We start from the raw sequence: 22,110 nt of genomic DNA on the forward strand, positions 1-22,110 counted from the left end.
TCATGACAGTTTGTTGTGGTTATACCAAGTAGTTATTCCCCAACAGGGAGCGTCTAAGCGGCAAGGGGTTGGACACTTTGTGAGAACAAAGCAATCCATTCGCACCCTGTTAAGAAGACCTGACTCATTCAATTCAAGTATCTCAGACAAATCTTTTACACTTAAATGCTATCAACTCTTAGTCATGACTGGCTCCATCAGAATTTCAACTCTCTTTCAGGTCTTTTTGGATCCTGAGCTCATAGCTTCAGTACTTTCACATTTTTTTACTAAATCACATTTTTTACTAATAACCAATCTCAACTAGCTCTATATTGTTACTAATTATAAAATGGTTAGCTCCTGTCTTTGGTTCTGATTGGTCAATAGCTGTTTTATTCACGATAAAACATAACTATGACCGCTTCACCCAACGGTTCTGTGTATCACTACACAACACCCTTAGCAACCACTCTTAGCAACGTAAACTGTATGTTCTCAATTGATATTGTTCATTGAAGCTTACTGTATTATGTAGAAGAGTATTGTGAGAAAAAGATTGAGTGAGCGAGTTTATTACCTGCATTCAGATTTAGCATTTTCCTTCAGGTCAGTCCTATGTTCATAATAAAAAAAAAAAAAAAAAAAAAAAATCTGTTTAAATGTCCGTTGCATTATCTTGTCCTTTTAACAGTTATGGGGTTTTCCCGTGACTGACAGCGCTAGTCACAGCATTTGTCAGTTGCGTCTTGTTCCATGTTCACAACAATTTAGTCTTTTCAATGTAAAAGTCTTCGCTACTGACTGACACACCCATAAAGACAGTCTTTGCCGACATCTAATGGCGTAATAATGTAACTTCTGTTGCTGTTCACGGTCAGGGACTATTTTTTTTTTTTTTTTTTTTCCCTGGCGGAGGGAAGGCTTTAGTGAAAGTTTACTTCATGAAAGTTGCATTGATACATATTTTTAGCTTTAATATATGTATTGTGTGGTAACCGTTTTATAAAAGCAATAAGGTACTCGAGGCTAGTGCTGTATCGTGAATAAGTCATGGCTGAAAGGGTTGCAGGCACTCCGCTTCACGTCGTGTCTAACAACGCCTTTCAGCCATGACTTATTCATGATACAGCACAGCCTCTCGTACCTTATTGCTTACTTAAAATTGTTACCAGTAATGGGCACTTTAGAAATACGTTGTGAAGCTTCGAAACCTTTGTTTTGAAAATAATTTGTTTTGAACCAGTGATTAGGAGCGTGTATCAAACTGCCAAAGTCATGTGATTTCAGTAAGTGAGGCATTGTTACGTCTTAACCGTTTCAAAACGTTCTGAAATTTCAGTGATTCCCCGAACCAGTACTGGATGATGCCGAGTCTGAGCCACAGCCTGCCAGCCTGCCAAGCTCGGGCCGATTACTTCATGCTATCTGGGGTGTCTATGGTTTTTAAAAATGTTTTATAAATTTGTAGAGATTTTAATGTCACATTTGTATAATAAAAAGGAAGAGTTTTAGTTAATAGTCTCTTAATAGTCTCTTACTGGCCTGATTAACCACAATACAATCCCAGCAATTTGATAAAATAACACATATTATGCAAACGCTTCATATTTATTGGTATTAGATGATTTGTTAACTGCATTCAATAGTTTACACCTTCAATAAAACATTTGCAATTGGCTTGTAAAAGGTGTTTTTATACAAGTTGTCATTTCAATTACACTGTTTTGACCAGCAGGCATCACCAGTGTGTGGCATTTCGAGAACTTTGAAACAGTGAATCGTTTTGTGAAGCAATTGGCTCATTTGATTCAAAGTTTTGAAAAGCTTAATTTATCCCATAGTTGTTAGACTCACCCTCATGTCATTTTCTTTGAACACAAAATGAGAAATTTCACAGAATGTCAAACTTTTTCAAACAATGATTGCTGTAAGCAATTTTTGCACCACAACCGGCATAAAAAAAAAAAAAAAAAAAAAAAAAAGTACTAATTACAGTTTTCTGTAACAATCCCATTTGTCATTGGTCCAACAATTGGCAGAGAGCCACCTCCAAGTGATCTGATTGGCTAATGCACAGTTCAGGGGCAGATTATCTATTTTGTTTACAAAACAGTCTAGGGACTCCTCCAAAAACAAGTTTTATTTCTCGGGTTTGGGTTCTAATGCTCTGTCAGGCAAAAGGGATCTGACATTCGCCCGTTTACATTCAGCTTTAACCGCAGGTTACCCTGGGAGATTGTCTCTGAAATAAGTCAAAGGTGACATCCTGCATAAGTCCAATGATCTGGTGATCAATAGATCCAGTTCTATGAGATGCAATAGAGTGCCCAACCAAGCACCATCATATAATTTAGCCCGGGTATCATGTAAAAACCAACAGCACACTGAGTATTGATTCACATATTGACTTCTGTCATACTCCAAGCTGCTGGATTTGTGGATGGATTTGTGTCTGTCTTACCACAGTTGTATTTTAGGGACTGAAAGATCCTCTAGAGCTTGTGCAGTTCTCGAAACTCCCACATTATCATGCATAAGCTCAGTTTTCAACCAGAACAGAGATGGACCTGTCATGCTGTAGCCAATTACAGTAATGAATTAGTCACCACTCACAAGTGTTTCTCTCAGACCAAACCACGTCCAGATATCGGTGTACGTGATATCCCGGGAGTCTTTGTTTTTGTGGAGCTATTAGAAACTGGGATGCAGCAACCTTTTTGGATGTTTCCACAACATAAATAGCAGCTTGGCCTGTCAGACTTTGCAACATCCATAATTTCCAATATAGTGGTTGGAGATCTACAGTAGTAAATGAGCACAGGATAAAGATGGTTAGTCCTTCCAATAGTAGCTGTATATACTTGTGAAAACACACTAAAACAATAAAAAAAAAATTGGTTTTGCATTGGTTTAATAGGCTATAGTATTCAGTCTGAATTGTACAGTCGGGGTTGTGTACTTTAAGCCATCTGCCCCAACGCCTCCATCAATTCTCATTTTACTACAGGATAATGGGGGAAGTTTATGAGATATAAGTGCTCTTCGCTTAATTCATGCTGCTATTTAGATGGCACATCATCACGCCGGCCCTTTATTACCATGAAGCAAATTACAGTGAGAAACTTCACCATCAAGAATGCTTTAGCAAGAGACATCAACAAGCAAAAGCAGCATTAATCAGGCCCATAAGCATCCTTTATCTGCATTTTGGCATCATAAACTTTAGATTGTCATTGCGAATGGTGGAAAAATAACAGTGATTGCCAGTTGTCACGGATAGGAGTTCTGGACTGGGTAGTCAATCGATTAAAAAAAAAAAAATATATATATATATATATATTTTAATACTGTAATAATTAATCTCCAAATTAAGAGAAAGACAAAAAGAAAGTATATTTTATCTAACAGGTAGAATGGGTTTATAGATAATAAGCGAGACGCTCGTTAGTTTACTCAGTTGCTTGCTCATGGCAAATAGCAACACAGCGAAAAGTATTTCTAATGTGTTGGACCTTTTATTGAGAGTAGCCTATATTTACCTGTTGAGACATGCCTTCACAAACAATCGTAAGAGCTTTTGTGATGTTTGAGTCGACAAAGGCGCAACATGCGAAAGGTTCATTTGCAAAATATGATGTATTTTTGTAAGTCCGCTAGATGCCGCTAGTGTCACAGAAACAACATACTTCACCTTTGAACGTATCAGTTTAGGACACAGATCTAAATCAGACACGACAAATAAAAAAAACACCATTGTGTCAATTTATATGTATGCCAGAAGTAATTTTTAAATGAATAATTAAAAATAAGTATAACATAATTAGTATTAGCTGCCTATTATAAATAAAAAATAAAGTGTAATTATAATATAAGTAGGCTATAATAAATAAAAATCAGTATTCTTTAAAAAATAAGTTGAAATTATGCAAACTGATGACTTTAACAAACGCACAGACTATCAATTAACATCCTCTGATAGTTACAGTAGTTTTAGTTATGATTCTCAAGCTATTGATATCTTTCTGCAGTTGAAACACTGGTTGAGAAATTACATGTAAACATACCGATCAATCATCTCTGGTACTGGTAGCAAACAGCGTTGCATTACCGTGCACGCCCCCTTCTGGATTGGAGTGTGGATCGCCTGTGACTGACTGTATTTGACATGTGACTTCATGCACTGCAAATGCATGTACTGTTACACCCATATTTTATATATATATATATATATATATATAATATATATATATATATAATATATTATATATATATATATATATAATTATATTATATATGAGAAAATGAATTACTCTCCCAGACCTGTTTGTTTAAGGGCATCTTTTCATGTTGAAAACTAGAGTACAACTAACAATATGAATATATTACTGGTGAAATCTTGAGTAAAAATCTTGCCACTATTAGTGAGGTTATGATATATGTCTCTGCTCTACCTCTGCTCTATATCTTTATTATTTTTCATATCTTTTCCGAACTGAAATTCATTTGACATTTGGCAATGCATAAATATGCATTCATTCTTTGTCTCTTTTACATCGTTTTTATTCTCTTTGTCTTTTCCCCTTCTCCCACTCGTGCTCTTTTGTATTTTCCTCCTTTTCACCTCATTTTCTCTGAATTATGTGGTAATTGATATGGTAATTGTGTTCATGCACTGAGCAGAGAAATGCTCTAACCAGCGTATCTGCACATGCTAACTCTCTAGATGTGATGATCGTACACAGTGGGAAGATGTCAATCAAATGAACTAGAATCATGTCAATCAAGTGAACTTGATTTTGTTTTCCAGTGTCGGCCATTATGGGGTTGCCATTTGTCAATCAAAATTGGCCCCCATTTACTTTCCTAAACACTATGTTCTTGTTCAAACTATAAATGATTTTTGGTGCACATTTTGGCAAATGAAATAAAAGGCTGGTATTTTTTAAATGTTCTCTTTTATTTGTCTGGATTGGCTTCTTGGCCACTATATAGGCTACAGTTGCTAACAGCTCACACAGTTTCACAGTGATTAGCCACTGATCCAGAATGACATTGTCTTTAAAAGCATGCCAACAGACTTCATTGCAGTTCCTAATCATTTCTAATTTAGCAATTATATGCTAACTAATGTGCTGCATATAAAGACTCCTGATCAAAGATGACATAAGTCAACACTCAGTTTTGCCAGATAAAATTACCATCCATGAATATGACAATACTACTACAGCAGTTTTCAATAGGGTGACCACCCGTCCCGCTTTGCGTTGTACCACACAGCATTTTCACTCCTTGTCCCGCACGTCGCATATTGAGAAAATGTCCCGCATTTTCATCAGTCTGTTGGTTTTTAATTATAATATTAAGAAAATGTGCATGCGTTCTTTTGCCTTTTTAAGAAAGCATTTTATTTATTCTTTTTTGCGGCGTAGTTTTTCACCTATATTTAACAGCGCTTCGACAGAAGTAACATCCCGCCTTACACAAATACAACAGCCGTTTTTTAAATCCCATCCAATGGTTGAAAAGAAAGGAGTAAACACAGTCATTAGTAGGTTGTGACGGCTGTCAATCCAAATGTGGAGCGGAGTTGGACTAAAAAATAGTTATCTGCATGATGCCTGCTGCCTTTGGACTCAGTGATGTTGAATTTAAATGACATGTAAAATAAAGACATGTTATATTACCATTGTGATGTAATGGTGTTTTCTGGAAGGGACTAAACAACGAAGTATTTTTATTAGCTGAAAGACAGAATACAAATGTTTTTATTAAGTTAGATAGACATTATATAACAGCTTCAGGTTGTGTTTTAGTGTTGGTAACATGTCCCACATTGTCCCACACAAACTTTGTAATCGTCCCACATTTGGTTTGTTTGATGGTGGTCACCCTAGTTTTCAACCTAGTTGAGGCCTTGTTAGCTATAGGCATCCTAACTGAAATATAGCCTTATAAGTGACTGATTTAAAATGTTCATAGGCACTCTAAACAGCACACATATAGAGCTCCTCATGTGAATGTTCCTAAGCTAACACAATACTCCAAGTATGAATATTGGGTAAAATAGTCTATTTAATTTAAATACTCAATGAATAAATAAATACTAATAAATATGAAACTGCACATGTACAATATAATTAGCTCTGGTGTTAGCATGTTGCTAAGCTAACACCACTCTAATATGAATATTGGGTAAAATAGTCTATTTTAATTCAATCTGATGTTAGCAGGTTGCTAAGCTAACAAAAACACCCTTGACAGGCTATATAATACACATAATATTAGTTATAGGCTTTATGTAAAATGTCACATGAACACATGAAAACTGGTCTCATCCACTTGTCTGAGAAACTGTTAACAGCAGTATAACTGACAGCGATATCTATGGACTTTTAAGGTAATGAACTAACCTAGTTATTTTTATTGTTACCATTTTATTCAATTTAAATATGTTAATGAGAAGAAGAAAAAATTAAAAAAGAACTTTTAAATTTGAATCTGCATATGGAATATGGAAGTTTGTTGTGCATAACGCCCATTGTAATTAGATCTGATGTTAGCATGTTGCTAAGCTAACAAAATATTGGTTAAATAGTCTATTTTAATTAGATCTGATGATAACATTGCTAAGCTAACAACGGTACTGTACGGATATTGGGTAAAATAGTCTGATTCAATTAGATCTGATGTCAGCATGTTGCTAAGCTAAAAACACAATGCCCGTTTCTCAATATGCGTTCTACATGCCTACATGTGATGCTGCAAAAATTAGGCATCTTAGAGGGCAACCTTTGTAATATCTTTCACATCAGGAGCACACATATGATGCCATCTACATAGGCCGGCCATTAGGTTTTATTACAGATCTCTCAATAAAATCTCAAAGCAACACACAAGGGATTATATGGCACTAATGGTGTTTATAGAGCGAGTTGATTGGCTATTGGCTGTCATGAAGACAGCGTAGGTCTGATAGCTTAGAAATGAGCAGATTATTCACTCTCAAGTGAACACATGCTACTGTCATTTAAGACACAGGGGATAGATGTGTTCATTAGCCAGTCACCATTACATTCATCTCTCTGAATTAAGGCATACATCATAGTGGATTTCACACAAATGGATTATGCAGCATGCGTTTCGATATCATTTATCTTCAGTAAACAATCCGTAGTTTCAACAAAGATGGGACTGTGTTGTTTATGTGTAAAAGTCATAGTAAAGACCAGCACAGGCTTGGATTCACACCATAGATTACGTGGTGTTCCTCAAAAGCAAAGGAAAGAAATTATCTTCAATACTTTTAAATTACAGGCTTACATTCAAGATATAAGGAGGAGATGTCATTTAAAAAAAATACAAAAATATCTTTATAAAAAGACTGGTGTGGTCATGAGCAATGAAATGCAATAAAATAAAATGAAATGCTTGGAAATCAAATTAAAATTCAAAATCATTTAATCAATTTTACTTTAAATTAAAAAATAAATAAATACATAAATAAGTACAATTAAAATTAAATTAAAAATGCAATTCAAAACAATTGACTCAATTTTAATTGATAAATTAATTCACAATAAATAAATAGATTAATTAATGTTTCAAAACATTTAATCAATTTTAATTCAAATTTAAAATAAATAGATAAAAATTAAAATTAAATAAAAAAAATGCAATATTGTTTTCAAAACAACTCAATTGTAATTCATAAATTAAAATTCACAATAAATACATTTAATTTAATTTAAAATTAAATAAATTAATCAATCAAGTCAATCGTGTCATTGACTATGTTAGTCCATGCAGTCATATTTATTAGGAATAATTAATAATATTAAACTAGTAATGAATGGGTACATGATAGTTTGACCTATCCTAAACCCAATTAGGCCTGCTAAAAGTGCCAAAATTATACTTATATTTAAAAAAAAAAAAAAAAAAAAAAAAAAAAAAAAAAACACACTAAACTAAGCATCTATGTTGGACTCCCAGGACTCTTCGTTTATTTTAATTTTTCTTTATGAACAAGACTGATGTTATTCAGCACTTGCTCAGATTCAATCACACAAAGCGCTCTAGACATAATCATAACTCTCTGAGAGAGCAGTCGCACTAAAAAAATCATTTTGTGTCCCTTATGATTCAGTACCAAGCTTCAGCATAATTTGTGTGCCGGCAGGTATTTCTATGATTTCAAATTGAAGACCAATTACTTTGAGTTACTCTGCATTCATTTTGAAGCATATTAGAAGGTAACCTCTGTACCAAATTCAGGAAACAACAAACAGCAATGATTAAATACAGTAGAATTTGTAGCATACAATAGTCATTTTTGATTGTAGTCCATGAGGATAATGTATAGTACACAAAAATAACCCACATACATTAGATCAAATGTAATAAAATCAATAATAGGTAGCATAAGTGATCAGATCGAATACATAGTGCATGGATAAGTGTTGCCCATGACAATAACAAAAAAAAAAATAGACTGTTTAGGATACAAATTCAGCTGACTTGCTCTTTTTGTTGATCATTTATCTTGTGCATTTCTGCTTTGGAAAGCATTAGATAAACCGCCTCCACTGTCAGTTCTGGCATATAAATAAATAGACTCATCTAACTCTGATTAAAGCAAAGAAAGAAAGAGGGAAAAAAAAAAAAAAAAAAAAAAATGCAGAAATGCAACTCAGCACTGTGGTGTAGATTAGCATTTTCAATTACATTTGTTCTATGAATCATTAATGACCTACACTTACACTTTTTATGGTTTTGCTACATAATGTCTGGTATTGTTGTCGCAAAGATTTGATGATAGTATTACCTCTCAAATCCATGTAATGGCCATACTTCCTCAATACTTAGCATTAGTCTTCAGACATTTATGTCGCTGTTCACTGTTCAAAGTTTTTCTTTGTCAGAATAATGGTATTGTTGCTGCATCTACCAGCATCTAACTGCTAAAGCTATCTATAGCTAAAATTTGACCCCCTCTTTCTTACTGTATGAACTTCCTGTATGTTTGCTAAAATAACAGTACTTCAGTATCTTTTTGTTAGAGATCTTTTAACTGTACACCACCCATCTGGTGCATTTGACAACATTCCAACTGAACTATCAACCTCATAATGAGAGTCCACCTGTCACTTTGGCTCAGTTTTAGACCAGTAGCATCTGGTACAGTTTAATATGCCAGTGACAAGATTTTATTCTTTTTTTAGCAATATTATCATCCTATGTACTTTAAAATTAGTCTCATTGTCCAGTCAAATGCTCTTTATAATGAGAATGTCTGTTCCCTTAAAACCACCTATTTAAAAAAAGAAATAAATGTATTTGATGGCTTAAATTGACTGATCAAAACTAAGTATTCCAGTGAGCAGTGTAACAAACCTATAGGGATCTTTATTTTAATGGTTCACTTTAGACATCTTACTAACTATAAGTAACTACATGTCAACTAACTCTCATTAGACAATTAGTAGACTGTACTGTTAGGTTAGGTGTTAGGGTTCAGGTTAGTAGAATAAGTTGACATGTAGTTGCAAAATTATGTATAGTCAGTCAGAAGCATCAAATAAAGTGTTAGCAGAAAGAAGTCAGTCAACTCTACTAATACTCAGATGAGAGTTGGCATGTAGTTGCAAATAGTTAGTAAAATGTCTAAAATGGTCCATAGAAATAAAGTGTTACCTTCTATAGAACTGATAAAAAAAAAAAAAAAAAAAAACTATCTGACAGTTTAATGCTACAACTGACCAATCAGAATCAAGAATCAGTTCTACAATTGACCAAACAGAATCTATTCCAGAGAGATATGTAACAATTCCATAGAACTGATCAAATAAACAAACATTCCATAAGCGTATTTGCACCCTTGAAGGGCACTTCGGAAAAGGGACACCATTTGCAGGGGCTTTCCAAATGAAAATGAACACCTGAATGACCAGTCAATACTACAATCAACCAATCAGAATCAAGAATCAGTGCTACAATTGACCAATCAAAATCAAGAATCTACAATCTACCAACCAGAACTATTTCAGAGTGCTGTGTAACAATTTCATTACAGTTTTATTAAAGTTTTATCAGCTTTAAAGGGTTAGTTCACCCAAAAATTAAAATAATGTCATTTATTACTCTCATGTCGTTCTACACCCGTAAGGCCTTCATTCATCTTCGGAACACAAATTAAGATATTTATGATTAAATCTGATGGCTCAGTGAGGCCTGAATTCAAAGCAATGACATTTCCTCTCTCAAGATCCATAAAGGTAATAAAAACATATTTAAAACAGTTCATGTGAGTTCAGTGGTTCTACCTTAATATTATAAAGCGACGAGAATACTTTTTGTGTGCCAAAAAAAAAAACAAAATAACGACTTTTCAACAATATAGTGATGGGCCGATTTCAAAACACCGCTTCGGAGCTTTACGAATCGAATCAGTGACTCGGAGCGCCAAAGTCACGTGATTTCAGCAGTTTAGCTGTTTGATAGGAGATCCGAGTCACTGATTTAATTCATAACGCTCCGAAGCAAACCACTCTGTTAGCTTCTAGCGCTAAAACAGTAATTCACAGCCTGCAGACTAGTGATTCACACAATGAGGTGCTCTATTTGCTCTTTGTGAGCGTAGTTCATTTTTCTTGATTTGTGGTTTGTAGTTAAAATGCTGAACTAGATAGATCCGTCTCAGTGTTTCATAGAAAATCAAGAATTTCTGTTGGACTGATGAGCTTCCTGGGCACCCCGGAGACTTTAAAATGAGTTGCAAATGAAGACAAAGCTTTTTCTCAATGAGTTCGTTTTCCCAGGTGAAATTCGTCAATAGCAATTTCAGTTTGACTTTTCTTTCCCTTTCGGCATTCTTTGACCTTGTACGCTCAACTTTTCTTATAGTAATTTCATGAAATGGGTCTTCCATAATCTAGTGTAATGAATGACCTGTAATACTGAGAAGAAATGGATTAAAAGCACTTCTCTCTTATGTTTACCTTTAAAGTGGATAGCAGTATACTGAACCCGATTCAAACATGTGAACTCAATGTGGAAGTCAAGCAAAACTTACAACAAATCTGCACATTCTGTGTAGGTTTTGTACACAGATAAACCCACCCCCAAACAGCACATAAAAACTGTGATTGGTCACTTTATATGTCAATTAGTTGTCTATTCTTGTCTGAGTGGCCAGTTCTTTGGCAAAATTAGCTACAATAAGGGCCAGATTCATGAAATAAGATTCTTTGTAACTGCTATTTTCTTCCTTTTTTTTTTTAACTTAATAAAAGTTAAGAATATTTTGTATTACACAAATAATACACACACACACTTATCAAAAATTTCTTAAGAATGTTCTTATTTTCTTACAATTGTTCTAAAAACAAAACTTCAGAAGAATTTGAATTCCTGAAAAGAATGTTCTTAAAAATCATAATAAACCTCTGAAAGTTAGGATAACCTCCAACTTATCTAAAATTTCCAAAGGTAAGATGTTTAATTAATTTATTGGTTTGTTTCAAATACTACATAACATTATGAAACATTTTGCTGAATTCAAAATTCAGTAACAACTACAAAAAACAGTCAAATAGGGGCCTTGTTTTTAATTTAATAATTACAACATAATTTTGTTTTCATATACACTCTATATTTACGGTTTATTTGACTATTTAAAAACATACTAGATTGGTATTTTCACATGTTTTTAAAATGTTTTATTTTGGTTTATTTTGGTTTTATTTTTAAATTTTAGATGTGGTTTCTAAAATGTTGTACTGCAACATCACCAAAATACGTAACCAAATTACAATGTTGAGAAAACATTTTGTGTTTGCTGGGTTAAAAATAACTATTTAAAATACCCGTGCATTAAAAAACACGACTCCGAGTGCTGAAGTTCCATCAAGGCAGTCGCAACTACAAATAGTGTGCATATTTTCAATTGTGTTAGTACAATACACAAAGTCACAAAGTGTCCTTTAATAGTATCGCTGCGTGAGCAGGTAGAACACGCAACAGCGCCACATTTAGCTTTGAAACGTGCGGCGCATACATGCAATTATAGCCTTTGAAATTTAATCACATCAGGTATCGCGATCTCTGTTTTCCCATCTACAAAATGTGGGAAGCACTGAAAGAGCTTAAAAAGGAAACTTAGCTTTGCTTTGAGAAGACGTTGAGATTTATGGAGGGTGAAATACAGCCAGCTGTGACGTGGTTTCTTTCGTGGATTCTTTCGTGGATATCGTTCCCCTTCGTGTGATGAGTGCAGATCTCATCTGAATATGTTTCAGGTCACTTCCAAATCGAGCAGCTTATAATCAATGCGGCGAATTAGTGTGTTTGTTCAAGAACTTGAACATGAAGTGAAATCTGTGTGAATTTGCTAAATTCCGGATTACACAATTCATAGTGGTTTTGCCCGCCGAATTCACCGTTTAATTAGCTCTTGAGCAATGCGATAAAGCTGCTGATTATACTGAATGGACCATATACGAATGCGGTGATAGGCGTTGTATTCCTATAGGTCAATGTGAATCAGCTGATGCGAGCTTGACTAACGTGACCTGCCAGAACTAACGCTATACGCTTGATTATTTCAGCAACAAGGGTGATTTGAAACATGTATCTTGCATTGTTTGCTACGGTGGCCCAGTAGTGCACAACACAACGAAATTAAAAAAGCAAACATAAGTTCACAACATAACGAAATAAAGCCACAACACAACAGAAACAAGCCACAACACAACGAAATTAAAAAAAGCAAACATAAGTTCACAACACAACGGAAATGCTCCCGACCACTAGGGGGCTCTCAGAGCTCAGTAAAGTTAGTTTTCCTTGCCACTATTATACAAAGTCGACAGTCTTATAAAGATATCAATACCATGATTAGTTTTAAGTATGTAAACATTGTATATCAAAATGAAATATTAATTCAAAATCAACTAAGTGCACAATAGCTTCATATTTATACCTGTGAATGATTTGACGCGCTACCACGGCGCATGATGAAGGGAACGTCCGCCAATTCCAATTCAGGTGGTTAAAACGTATAATTTGTATTCATTAAAATTACTTTGTTTAACATTTAAAAACAGACATGTTCAAATTCCAAAGCTTGTTAGTTCCTGTTGGTAAGACTGACAAGCTTTGGAATTTGAACATGTCTGTTTTTAAATGTTAAAAGTAATTTTAATGAATACAAATTATACGTTTTAACCACTTGGTGGAATTGGCAGACGTTCCCTTCATCATGCGCCGTGGTAGCGCTTCAAATTACTCACAGGTATACAGGTGCTGGTCATATAATTAGAATATCGTGAAAAAGTTCATTTTTTTATTGTAAATTATTTTAACAAATGAAACTTTGATATATTCTAGATTCCCTACATGTAAAGTAAAACATTTCAAAAGTTTTTTTTTTTTAATTTGTTGATTAGAGCGTACAGCTAATGAAAGTCCAAAATCCAGTATCTCAAAATATTAGAATATTTACATTTGAGTTTCATTAAATGACCATCCCTACAGTATAAATTCCGGGTATCTTTTGTTCTTTGAAACCACACTAATGGGGAAGACTGCTGACTTGGCAATGGTCCAGGAGACAATCATTGACACCCTCCACAAAGAGAGTAAGTCACAGATGGTCATTACTGGATGGGGTGGCTGTTTACAGAGTGATGTATCAAAGCATATTAAATGCAAAGTTGACTGGAAGGAAGAAATTGGGTAGACAAAGGTGCACAAGCAACAGGGATGACCGCAAGCTTGAGAATACTGTCAAGTAAAGCCGATTCAAACACTTGGGAGAGCTTCATAATGAGTAGAATGAAGCCGGAGTCAGCGCATCAAGAGTCACCACACTCAGACATCTTCAGGAAAAGGACTACCAAGCCACTTCTGAACCAGAGACAACGTCAGAAGCATCTTACCTGGGCTAAGGAGAAAAAGAACTGGACAGTGAACAGTGGTCGAAAGTCCTCTTTTCAGATAAAAGTAAATTTTGCATTTCATGTTGAAATCATGGTCCCAGAGTCTGAAGGAAGACTGGAGAGGCACAGAATCCAAGCTGCTTGAAGTCTACTGTGAAGTTTCTGAAGTCAATAATGATTTGGGGGGGCCGTGACGTCTGCTGGTGTTGGTCTATTGTGTTTTATCAAGTGCAAAGTCAATGCAGCCATCTTCCAGGAGATTTTGGAGCACTTTATGCTTCCATCTGCTGACAAGCTTTATGGAGATGCTGATTTCCTTTTCCAGCAGGACTTTAGCATCTGCCCACAGTGCAAAAACCACTTCCAAGTGGTTTGCTGACCATGATATTACTGTGCTTTATTGGCCAGCCAATATGCCTGACCTGAATCTATGGGATATTTTCAAGAGAAAGATGAGAAACAGTCGATCCAACAATATACAGATGATCTGAAGGCTCAATAGTGCCTCAGCAGTGCCACAGGCTGATCACTTCCATGCCACACTTCACTGATGCAGTAATTTGTGCTAGGATCAAGTCATTTGCTGTAATATGTCCTGCCGATCAAGTATTGAGTGCACAAAAGAACATACTTTAAAGAACTTGAACTTTTCTGTTTTGCAAATCCATTTTTTGATTGATCTTAGGAAATATTCTAATATTTTGAAATACTGGATTTTGGACTTTCATGAGCTGTACGCTCTAATCATCAAAATTTAAAAAAAAAAACTTTTGAAATGTTTTACTTTACATGTAGGGAATCTAGAATATATGAAAGTTTCATTTTTAAAAATAATTTATAATAAAAAAATGAACTTTTTGATGATATTCTAATTATATGACCAGCACCTGTAAATATGAAGCTATAGTGCACGTAGGTGATTTTGAATTAATATTTCGTGTCGATATACAGTGGTTACATACTGTTGAAACTAATTGTGGTATTGATATCACTGCCGACTCTATAGAACACTGCAAGAAAAACTTTACCGAGCTCTGAGAGCCCCTATAGTGGTCGGGAGCATTTCCGTTGTGGCTCGATTCCGTTGTGCTGTGGCTTTATTCTGTTGTGTTGTGAACTTATGTTTGCTTTTTTAATTTCGTTGTGTTGTGCACTACTGGGCCACCGTAGTTTGCTACTAAATTAACTGATTGTTAAAATTACTAAACTGAAAGAAAATCATACTGTTGTGTTTCGGTGATTAAAACAAATCTTTGTACTAAGGGCCCTATTTTAACGATCTAAGCCCATGGTCTGAAGCGCACGTTATACAGAGGGGAATCCTTTTATTTTTAATATTCAAAGTTTATGTGCTGCTGCGCATCCCTGTGTGTGTAACAAGCAGAGTGTACGAGCATTGTGCACCCGCCTATTACTAACGCGCCCTTTAAATAACAAAAAGAAAAAAACACGCCATTGACTTTAGACCAGGTTTCAGTTGATCAATGGTGCAGTCATTTTCAGTTGCCTCAAAATAGCAACACGCCAACAATGTGCCTGAACACACCTCGATTTCAAACCAGCACACTCATGGGCGAACAGATGGGCGTGAGTGCATTTGCTATTTAAACAACGTGGCGCTGGACGTGAAATGTGTTGGGCTGAAACTAGCAAAAAACACTTGCGTCATGCCTGGCGTCGCATTGTGCTGGTTGTATGATAGGGCCCTTTGAAAATATACACCTTACTAGTGAGTAAAATAGTACCAAAGTGAATAAAAAAAAAAAAACTTTTAAACATACCTGTTGAGATCATAGTTGAGACTGGTGCACTCTTGCGTCAGAACAATTACGTCTGATCTTTAAACTACAGTGGTGCTATTTAAATTCTCCATGAATCAAATTCAGTGTGTTTGGCTTCATGGTGCTCTGACATCTTATGCTATTATATGGATTGACACAGACAGGAAAGACACAGGGGGTTCGCACAAGAGCTCTGTTTGGTGGTGTATGCACGTGACCCATTCGTGTACTTGGCTTGCAATTATTCAAGTATCAAGTGAACAGCATCATAATGATCTAAGTATCCTAACGGGTATGATAATCGCACAGCACGTCTTGAAACACACATCCCCAGTTGTTGGCAAAAAGGTCGTTTTGCGGGTCATAGCAGGTGTGTCAGGCTCCTTTCCTAATTTCGCTGTTGGGACATTATGATGGATAGCGGAAGGGACGTGTCATTACCCATCAAGCTCTGAGAGATTTCCGCATCTACGAGTGTCAGCTCAATTGAGAGGAAGTAATGCAAATTGATCTTGCTTCATTGGTTCTCTAATTGACGTTGGGCATTGGTGACTGTTTTAATGGGACAAACACATGAGGCTTGTCGACAGAAAAAAACGCAATGCTCAGAGGACTGGTAAAGTCATTTTTCTATATTTTAAGATGCATTTCTCCATCATCTCCATCAGCATACTGGTGACATTTTGTTGTATTTTTTTCTCTATTCTGCAGCTAGACTGATGGTGTTCAATGATTTATCAGAGACTCTCATCTGGCCTTTTCACAAAAGAGGGATTGATATCTCTCAGCTCTCCTACAGAAGTTTTGATTTTCATAAAAATGGTCTGTTTGTAAAATGCATAATCAATGATACAAATGCAAATAACAAATAAAAATGTACTACATATTAAGTGATAAGTATATGGTAAGTTTCAATTCATTAGCATTAGGACAATAATCAACGATATATTTATATATTTACACACTCTAAAAAACACTGGGTTAAAAACAACCCAATTTGGGTTGTTTTTAACCCAAGGGCTGGGTAAATATAGGACAAAACACATGTTGTGTTAATTTTACCCAGCAGATTGGGTTATTTAACCCAGCTTAATGGGTTGAATTAACCCAGAATAATGGCTTAATTCATTTTTACCATAATACTAAGGTTTTTTTTTTTTTTTTAACTTCATGCATGAATTAATGTTTAAGGATTAACTTAAATCCTCTAAACTTTTTTTAAATACCCCACACAACCACTGGTTTGCATGATAATTCCTTTATTTTCGATCATATTAGTATAGTATAGTATAGTATATTTTATAGCATATTTCATTTTTTAATACACATTGCTTACATTTAAGCTCATTTAACAAATATTAGAACTAAAAAAGAAACATTTAGAAGTAACGGCGCTGGATCTCCTGCCGGAGATAGCTCGCGTTCGGCGGAGGAACTGCTAACTTCAGACCGCCACCCTGCGTTTCACTTGTAGCCAAAAAATGCTGTGACTGACTCCATAACCTGTCCATATATAATCAGTGTACAATTCTGAGAATATATTTTAACATCCTAAGTATTTATATTCTGTATCTTTTTGAATAAAGTCATAACATTTTATGCAAGGCATCAGGCGTTTCCATCACGCAAAAGACCGATTTGACAATTGTTTAGGTGACTCACATCGCTCCCCTGTATGTTGCGTTGCATAAAATTAAACTATATACTGAACAATAACCAATTTTTAGATAAAACGTATACAAACTTGTATTTTACCGAAGACATGCACCAATTTAACGGAGCTGCACTGCTCTCTCCTGAAGAGGTCACAAAAACCCTGCAATAAATAACTCAACCCCTGGGTTATTTCTGACCCAGGACCTGGGTAACACAAAAACTACCCAAAAAAAAAAAAAAAAAAATGACCCAAAAGACTCAACCCTGGACTTGAGTAGAAAAAATAACCCAACTGCTAACAAGCAATGTTCAATACTGAAGCCACATTTTCAAAACTCTTCATCACCAACATAAATCTTGGCCAAACAGTTAATCTCACCTCCAAAAAAACGTGACCGGAATATAGTTTGTTTATAGCCACATTTAGTGGTTGTATTTAAGCTCCAAATTTCATAGAAGTTGTGTTAATCTGTGAAGATTATCATTATGAACAAAATGTTTTAATCCAAATTTTGTTGGTCACAGAGCATATTTACTGCAATATTCTAAAGGCCAATGGAAAAATCCTATTGGGTTTTTGTTGAGGAAACCAGGTTGATGCAAAACTTACGGATTGGCCTAAAAAATACATAATCACTGCAGCACTCTATTTAATAACAATGAATTATTATCATTATTATTTCATTGTTAATTAATGTTAATTTATTCAATCAAAAATGTTAGATGTTAAATGTTAAAATGCTTATTGTTAGATATTGCATTAACTCATGTTAAAGAACCTTGCTCTAAACTATTATCTAGAATACAGATAAAATGGATGAAAACACTCTGTTCCTCCACTGGAAGCGACCGATCTTTAGTATAATAAGAGAGATTTAGTTGTAATGTGTCACAATGTGTGTCCTTTGACTCAACAAAGTCCCTTGACTGCCATATACTGTAACTAGAAAAGCATTATATTTAGATTAGTTGTTTAGTGTGCAAATGGAATATAAAAAATGAGACTGAGTCTGTAATTGTGATGTTTCATTGATTGCGGGCCAGTGAAGCGCGTACCCTAACTATTCTGTCTTCGGCCTGCGCATTAGGTCCCAGAATTGGATTTTGTTCATAACTTTAGTTTACGACCTGTACTACCAAGTCAGCAGAAATCAATTTTACTGTAATGTCTGTAAACATTTATACGCAGCTGGAAATTACACATCATAATCACTGGCAGAAGTTGTCTATGTGGGGGAAAAAATAAAGCGGTGTTTGAAATATAAAATCTGGTATTCTCATCTATTCATTAAGATGATTCATGTCACCTTTCAGTATCATAAAGATGTCCGTGAAACCCAAAAATGAAGCATTGCTCTCCAACCACACATCTTCCGTTTCTTGTTTGTGTGAGACTGACAGAGGTGAATAATTATAAATCACCTTGCTGAAAAGCATTCTTCAACATAATTATCTGTAAACAGCCAATAGTGGCTGTCAGCAGTCAGATGAAGCATCAGGGCTAGACAGGCTAAGCTGCTTTGATGAGTTTAACACTAAACTTCCTCTCCTCCTGCAAAGGATTGTGGGTATGCAACTGTGATTTAAGCAAATAACGACAAGCGTGAGCAAACAAGACAGAGATTGGATGGATTTGCTGCAGTCAGAATGATAAATGCTTTGGGAACTCTTGAGGGAATTACATTTGGTTGATGCAAAGAATGTAAACAAAACTTTGTTGTTGAATTTTTAAGGAATCATTAAGAAGCTTTAAAGAGGGGGAAAAAAAAATAATAATACATGCAGTATTTAGTGTCCCATGATTTCATTAGAGGTATAAATCCCATGTTTACTATTAGATATGTTTGACAAACTATTTTACAAGGTAAAAAATGAACTTAAGTTAGTTATTTTAATGCATCAAGTAAAAAAAAAAAAGAAAAAAAAAAAAGTATTTATTATTTTATCTTTAGTTTTAGTTATAGTTATCTATAATGACCCTGGCATTCAGACTGCATCATTTTTTTCCACATTTTGTTTTGCTAAAGTGCCCCCATTATGCTTTTTCGAATATTACCTTTCATGCAGTGTGTAATGTAGCTGTTTGTGAATGTAAAAGGTCAAAGCTCAAAGTGCACAATAAATAAAGTTAACATCTCCCAAAAGAAAGAGTCAACTCTGAACTGCCGAAATGAGTCGTTAGCAATTCCAGTCTGACTTGTCTGAACAAATTTGCTAAATATGGTCTTCTATGGTCTTTGTTGGCTGCCTGCGAATGACGTCTACTTTGACCCGCTCTCAAACACTTTAGCTGGTTCGTTTGGTCTACATTATGTCGAGAAGATGCTGTTTTGCGGGGCCCACTATTACCTAAAATTGTGTTGATTAATGCAGATTGTCTGTCGTTCTTATTACTTTGAGTAATGATAAAGGATGGAGCAAGATTTCGGTTTACAAACTGTAATGTTTTATCAGTCATTGACGTTTGTGCTCAGCTAACGTATGTAGCGTTATTGTTTGGGTGTTTACTATTTAGCTGTGGTCCTGGTTCGGTTACATAAGTGTAATACAAAGCGTTCTTTTTCTGAGTCTTTATTATTATAACAGAGTGGAGCACTATCTGTATCATAATATGATGTAAAGCACTGCCAATGCTTTTGGGAAACGCACCCCTGCCTAAGTCATGCTTGCGATGGAGTTTCTGGTTGATCGACTAGTTCTTCCAATGTTTCATCATTGGACTCGGGCTCGAATTGATAAGGCAAAATCTATGCAATCTTTTCTGTCCTGACCGTGTGTACAATCTCTGAGGCTTAAGGAAGCCTCTGGAGCTTAAATTCAGTTATGGTGATGGACGTTTCATTTCCGACACTAACTGTAAGCGGTATACTTATTTTTGTAGTATAGTATTATTCCTAAGATTCCTATGTTCCTTTTATAGTGTTTTGCCTATGTATTAATCTAAATTCTTTGAATAAAGGTTTTGGTCTTCCTTACCTAATCAAGATCACACGTGTACCATGTTTGGTATCTATGAGGTTCTGTTTTAATTACCTGAATCATCATTTACATTATATGTCAATACCTATGCAACATAGTATTACAAGAATCTTTAATGGTTTCTCCATCGACACACAATCAAATTACTTAAGCAAAACACCATGCTCAAAGACAAAGTATTGTAAAGTTTCCTGCCAAAAGTACAACTCTTTATTTGCTCCTCCCAAGGGTGTGACATCTTCACACTTTAAAAGATCATTGAACACAAGAACACAGGCAGATTCTGAGAAATTCTGATGTGAAGATGATGCTGAGATAGAAGTCTTCTAAGGACCCCTAAGTTTGTGCCAGGCTGTGGCCTTGTCTTTCCATTCACCAAAGATCCTCTAACTCCAACTGGTTCTCTCTCATCAAGACAACTTCAACAAAGATCAACTGGAGGCTCAACAAATTGGATCAGGACAGTTTTATTCAAATAGGCGAGACAAGTATCCCTACCCCTTTTAAAGAAGGGTGCGTTAGAACTAGAAAACTGATGATTTGCTCAAGGCTGTTTCCATTGCTTAACTGTAGTGCATGTATGTGTGTGTATGTTAGATTATGGTGATTTCAAGTCATGTTGAAAAGATCATATTTACGAGTTGAACGTACATGAACACCACCACAATGTCGTAAATATGACTGAGAAGCTCAGGATTTTCTTAAAGAATGAATGATGAACTTGGAGTCGTTGAGCGACGGGCAGAAGGTCAGCTGACTGTAAAGGCTCAAAAGGGGGGCTCCTAAGTGCCCTCAGAACAATATCAAAGATATGTCGCAGGAGGTTGGGTCTTCGCCACGGGCTGTGCACCAAGCAGAGAAGACTGACCATTTAAGGGCATAGAGACATCTTGTGGACAGGGCTCTAGCCTGTGAAATAGTGTTTAGGACATTCTCGGGGAGATCCACAGGCTCCCATAGAGGCCGTAAGTGTAGTGCCCACAGCTCAAGCTGGGGGTGCCAGATCGTTTTGTTCGCCTGAGAAAGGAGGTCCCATGGGAATGGGCCATGGGGCTGCTATGAACAGCTGAGACAGCTCAGAGAACCAATGTTGGTTTCTCCAGGGCAGGGCCACAAGGAAAACCGTGTGTTTGTGCTCCCTGATTCTCCTGATAACCTGTGGGATCAGGGCGAACAGGGGAAAAGCATAAAGGGTCAGTCGTGGGCCAGCGCGTCCCTGTTCTTTGAAAAATAAGTTGGGCAATGAAAGTTGTCTTCTGAGGCAAAGAGGTCGACCTCTGCCTTCCTGAAGATCTCCCAAATTCTCTGAATCGTTTGAGGATGGAGCATCCACTCCTCTGAGGGGACATTGCTCAGGGACAGCATATCTGCTAGATCAGTCACGCTGCGCAGCTCTTTAAATCTGGCTGGGTCGGTCCAGACTCATCTATGGAACGGAGGAGTTTGGCCTGAAAGACCTGAACAACGGCCATGGTGTGAAGTGCAGAAGCTGCCTGGCCAGCTGAGGTGTAGGTGCACCCAGCGAGGGCTGACATCATCCTGCAGGGCTTGGATGGATGAGCGACCTTCGCTTTCCATCCAATGGCAGTGGGTGGGCAGAGGTGCGCGGCCACTGACTCATCCAGGGGAGGCGCCACTATTTAGTGAGCTCGTCGTGGACTTCTGTGAAGAATAGGGGCAGCTCGCTGGCGAGGGGCCTGGTGGCGCCCCGGCAGGAACTATTCATCCAGATGACTGCGAGTGGGCTCCTCCGGAGTAAGCCACTCCAAACCAAG

At 36.1% G+C, this 22,110-nt stretch overlaps 1 long non-coding RNA gene across 1 annotated transcript in view; it reads left to right on the plus strand.

Moving 5' to 3' along the window:
• LOC127520507 (uncharacterized) overlaps positions 1-22,110 on the plus strand; it is a 32,860-nt gene that overhangs the window by 2,184 nt on the left and 8,566 nt on the right. The gene's annotated exons all lie outside the window — the stretch shown is intronic.

This window comes from Ctenopharyngodon idella, chromosome 10, assembly GCF_019924925.1.
Source record: "Ctenopharyngodon idella isolate HZGC_01 chromosome 10, HZGC01, whole genome shotgun sequence".
Lineage (NCBI taxonomy): Eukaryota > Metazoa > Chordata > Actinopteri > Cypriniformes > Xenocyprididae > Ctenopharyngodon > Ctenopharyngodon idella.